Source organism: Amphiura filiformis, chromosome 6 (genome assembly GCF_039555335.1).
Source record: "Amphiura filiformis chromosome 6, Afil_fr2py, whole genome shotgun sequence".
NCBI classification, from domain to species: domain Eukaryota; kingdom Metazoa; phylum Echinodermata; class Ophiuroidea; order Amphilepidida; family Amphiuridae; genus Amphiura; species Amphiura filiformis.
The window spans coordinates 15,056,488-15,062,487 of NC_092633.1; positions in this window are offsets into that span (position 1 = coordinate 15,056,488).

Genomic DNA, 6,000 nt, shown 5'->3' on the forward strand with positions numbered 1-6,000 from the left:
AAGAGAGAAAAAAAGATACCTTTTGCTTGATAGGATACAGATGATCCTTTACCTTGTTGATCAAGGTTCCTTTATTTTGTAAATTATACAAAATTATACAATGTACATGTAAATATGCAGTTTAAGGTAAACAGAAAGGTGAAATTAGGAACAATTAATTGTCATACTTTGGCTAAGTGTCAAGGCAACAATTTCAAAATAAAGGTTTCCCTGTTAAAATGCATTGTTTGTAAGCAAAATAATGGCAAATATTGTATGTTCATAAGTACTTTAAGTCATTTGAGCTTGTTGAGTCCATATATTGGTAAAACAATAAAATACAAAGACATAAAACAATTGATTGATAAAGAAAACAATATGCCTGATTTGCTTCAAACAAAAGGCATATCGATCAGGGTGCTCTGCTTCACTTTATGAATGTAAAATATAATTTAATGTTGGCCTATATAAAATTGGCAATTTCCTATTCAAGAAAATGCCCTCAATGTAAACTTGAAGTATGTGGGCTGTGGCTAACTGATCTGCATGTGAACATTTATTTTTGCAAGCACTTCCAATTTTAACTGGTCTATGCAAGTGTGCTAATACATGGCACATCCGCTCATACCGTACCAAATAATTATAATGTACTATTCATAGCTTTCTCAATTGCCAAGGTGCCCTAATGATTTTATGTTATGTTTGCATGGGTTGATTGTGCATCTGTATACAGTACTTGATAGTGTTGTGACTGGAATAACTGTATTAAAAATAGACTATGTATATAACACATGTTACTATCAGTAAATGTTATATCCAATTGTATACTTTGTTTTGTAATATTTATTAGTCTTTATGTGCAATATAAAAGATATAAGCAGTGATGATTGTACATTGTTAAATGTAAGTTTACCAAATATTATATTATGTGAATTTGTATTCATGTATGTACCTATACACGATTAAAAAAAAAGTACATTATGTACATGAAATGAAGTGATGTATTTGTGAAAGGAATGGGAATCACTATCATATCTGTAATGTATTTGATGACTATATCAGAAGCATGTTAAATTTTATGTGTTAAATGGGCATTTCGTGATCCACAGCCTCATCCCCCACCCCCCACTTTGACTACATAATGTTTATGTTCAAAAACCTTCTTGCAGATTAATTCGCTGAACAGCAGAAATATCAACAAATTTGAATAATGTTCTGGTATGGCCTATGGAGCATAATTATACTGAATTTATACACATAATATTGCATAACTTGCAAACACAAAATTGGAGTCAACTGAAATTTTGGGAATAAGCTTTTTCATGGATATCTACTGATAAATGTTAAAAAAAGAGGATTCTAGGATCACAAAATACTCTTTTTAAAGGCTAAAAAAACAACTTAATTTCCTGTAGGCAGTGTGCATTTTGTTTGTTTTGAAATCCAGAAAAAAAAAAAAAAAATTTCAAGCAAAAAATGCCGACATTAGTTTTGTGTTTGCTGGGAGGCCACCTACTACAGGAAAGAAAAACTTTTTTTACCTAATCCATAACCATATCAGATACGGGTTTGATGATACTGGTACCGTAATTGTTTTTTGACGGAGAATGTGGGTGGGAGAATGGGGGTATAGCATTTTTGGATATTGTGGGCTGTACAATATGAAACCTTGTAAATTGGGCATAAAACAATTGTTTGATTGGCATAACAGGCCAAAAAATCATGGTCGGTGGGTCATGTTTTTTTATTTAAAAGATTGGGTCATCAGGGATTGATTAGGGTGGGGGGGGGGTGCGCCAATCAAACATTTTTGTTATTCCTTACATGTACAAGCATGGGCAGCCATCTAAACTGAGCTCAAAAAGAAACTTATAATTTTTTACAACACGTGAATCACAAGGTCATATCTTAAAATACTGTCAATCAAAATGAACCAAAATTACACACAGGATTACTTGTATAATACTCTACTCAAAACACATGTCAGTAACCAAGCAGTTGTCCAACTGACACAACAGCAAAATGCACTGTCATGGGACAGCTTCCTGGACTTCCTCCACTTTCACAGCCCAACATTTGGCACCCAGCACAAAAAAAATCTGTGAGAATGCACACAAGATCCTTGCACAGATGATAAAACGGTGCTGCTTTCTGCTTTTCATACACTTTTTTCATGAAACAGGGCTGGGCTGTGAATGTGTTCCAGGAAGCTGTTCCATGTCAGTGCATTTTGCTGTTGTGTCAGTTGGATAACTGCGTGGTTACTGACATGTGTTAAGAGTAGAGTATTGAAGTAAACCTGTGTGTAATTTTGGTAGAATTTGATAGACAGGATTTCAAGATATGACCTTGTGAAAATTATAAGTTTCTTTTTGAGCTCAGTTTAGAAATGAAAAATGTTTTAAATTATATTTTCTTTAGCCAATGAAGGCAAGGTTTTTGAACAAATTAAACTACATGTACATATATCCTCAGTTATTTAGCTTGTTATTGCACCTATTGGGTAAAATCATAATTTTTCACTCACAGGTGCGCACTTTATAACAGAGTGTGGCTTTTGCCTGTGCTTGAAACATATGTGGCCTGGTCATTTGAATTAGAATATTTTTGGCCCGATGGGGTGAGAAGGTTGCCCATCCCTGCCTTACATGTATGTATCCACATGATGTGCAAACCTGAGTGGATATCACAACACATTAACACAGGCTTAAATTACAAATCATTGCGTGCACAACCTGTTATGCATTAGAAGGATACACTAATGTATGTGAATTCCATCCATGGTATCATACATAATCATCACATTTTGTACTTGTAGACTGTGTTTTAAAAACATATAAATATGTGCAATATTACAAGTATGCATTCGTATTTTGTACAATGGCATTAAGTATTATCTGTGCAATGTGAGTTATAAAATGTTCTAAGGTTTGCAAATAAAGTTTTACAAAATACATATTATTAGCATCACCCTGCTACGATAATTGCCTATGTCATTTTTTTAATTTGAGAAGAAAGAACAAAATATGGTTCAAGCATGCATCATCAGTTATGTAATCACTCTAATTATTTTTGATTATTCCCTTTAATTTGTCTCGTTATCAGACATTAATTGGGCTATTCCAGTTGAAATCCATACACCCCCTATGAAAAACATGACCTTTTAAGGTCATGTTTTCCATTAAAATCTCCCACACAGGTGGTTTAGATCTCAAAGGGAGTCACTCATTCAGTTAACTCCGTTTGAAATTCACACTCCCTTTATGGAAGTTTATGGTTGTGCATTCCATAGGGGGTGTACAGGGTGAATCAAAATGATAGTGTCATAAACCTATGAATTGTAGTTTTTTCAAGCTGATCTAATGTTGAATTTGAAAGAAACAAGTGTGTCATTAGACACTAAAGCTGGTGGTACCAATCATTTTGATACACCCTGTATGAATTTGAACTGAAATAGCCATTGCCCTCCTTATACTTGAGCGTTATAAAAGAAAGCGCCTGCTTTAAGCACACAGTCCCTCCACAATGGAGAATGAACATCAAATCAAATTTTGCATGGCAAATTAATCCAGAGGTACATGACTGTTTTTTAGCACCCATGAGTGTCAACCCAACTTGGCAAGAGTCAAGATGTCTAGTCTAACCTCTCTAACCTCATTGTGGGATAGAAAATGGGGCAAATCGATAGCTAATTTGCCCCCCTTTTCTATCCCACAATGCACCAGAAAAGGATAATCAATGAATCAACAATATAGCTTATCAATGAATTTCTCGTACTACTAAAATGTAATTATGCCATCTTCTGCAGTCTATAATATCGAATTGATTAATTCAATTAAACAATTCATTGATGTTAGCACTGGGTAGTAGCCATTACTGCCAGTAGACAGGAAGTCTAGAAAGTTGACCTCAACGCTGTAGGTGGTCTTCCTGTACTTTTGAATGGGACAGCAGTAACCTTGGGCATGTTTTAGACCAAAATTTGGGATTTTTCAGATTTTTTTCTTGTTTGTGAGAGCATAACAAGACTATCCGTCGATGGAATTTTATTTCCGTCGGTAGATATTTTTAAAATTAAGTTTTTCATAACATAACAGACCCCTGATGTATAATAAATTAGCTAGGTAAGTTTTGAGTAACCTTGATGAAAATTATCAAAAAAGTGCCTATTCAATTGTGTGGGTACGGTCCATCCTGTCACTTGGTAGTCTTGTAACATGTCTAATGGCGCTGCCCATGGCCACTCGATGAATTGTTTAATTCGAATTAATCAATTCGATATTATACTCTGTTCTGCGAGCATGGCATTCTGGATCAAATTGATCTGGATTAGGATAAGTTCACATTTGATGCTGAATCGGATCCAATTTAATCCATGAACTACTTTGTTCCATTTATATCCATAATATATCAAATTTATATTTAGAATATATTGCAATCTTATGCTATCTACTGCTGATAGCATTGCAATCTTATGCTATCTACTGCTGATAGCATTGCAATCTTATGCTATCTACTGCTGATAGCATTGCAATCTTATGCTATCTACTGCTGATAGCATTGCTATCTACTGCTGATAGCATTGCAATCTTATGCTATCTACTGCTGATAGCATTGCAATCTTATGCTATCTACTGCTGAAAATATGAAGTGAATCGCGACTAACTTTTAATTTTAATGAGTCCTTTTGTTGCGATACCCAATTTCGTTATTTGTCCACGAGGTACCATGTATTTTGAATGAGAGCACACAGTGCACAGTAAAGGCACCAGATCTGAAACTGACTTAAACTTAAATAAGGTTGATTTTTGCGTATTTCAATTTCTTTTTTCTGTTCAAACAAACTTTCTGACATTACTTTAAGTCCTTCATACCTTACTCGACTCCAATTCCAGTTTTTTAATCCCAATATGTCCAACTTATTAGATATTTTGTAATTCACTCCACTTCAATTTGCACGCATTTCATTTTGACAAATTTGTAAGTTTTTGATAGAGAATAAAGTAAAGGTAAAATGAAAATAACAACAAATTATATTTCTTCTCCTTAAACAAGACCAAGGGCAATAACACTTTGGGTGCTCCATTTTATTTCAATGCCAATGAGGCTAAGAAAATGACAGTTGTTCCAAATCTTCCTTACACAGAGTGGGCCGACATTCAAATTTTAGATGTCTCTTGGACAAACATTAAAATTGGGTAGCGCTATAAAATGTGTCATAAAAACAAAACGGTAAATGCTAATTCCTTAATTTTTTCACACAAGGTCATTGATGGATATACCATATATAAAATACTTTAAAACATAAAAAGTCCAACTCGGTTCTTAAATTAAAATGGATTCTATCTACTGCTGATAGCATTGCAATCTTATGCTATCTACTGCTGATAGCATTGCAATCTTATGCTATCTACTGCTGATAGCATTGCAATCTTATGCTATCTACTGCTGATAGCATTGCAATCTTATGCTATCTACTGCTGATAGCATTGCAATCTTATGCTATCTACTGCTGATAGCATTGCAATCTTATGCTATCTACTGCTGATAGCATTGCAATCTTATGCTATCTACTGCTGATAGCATTGCAATCTTATGCTATCTACTGCTGATAGCATTGCAATCTTATGCTATCTACTGCTGATAGCATTGCAATCTTATGCTATCTACTGCTGATAGCATTGCAATCTTATGCTATCTACTGCTGATAGCATTGCAATCTTATGCTATCTACTGCTGATAGCATTGCAATTTTGTGCTATCTATTGCTGATATCATTGCCATCTCATGCTATATACTGCTGATAGCATTGCAATCATATGCTATCTACTGCTTATAGCATTACAAGCGTATACTATACCGTATATCTACTGCTGATAGCATTATAACCTCATGCTATCTACTGCCGATAGCATTGCAATCTTATGCCATCTACTGCTGATAGCATTACAAGCTTATGTTATATCATTATGTCTACTGCTTCTAGCATCATGCTATCTACTGCTGATAGTATTGCAATCT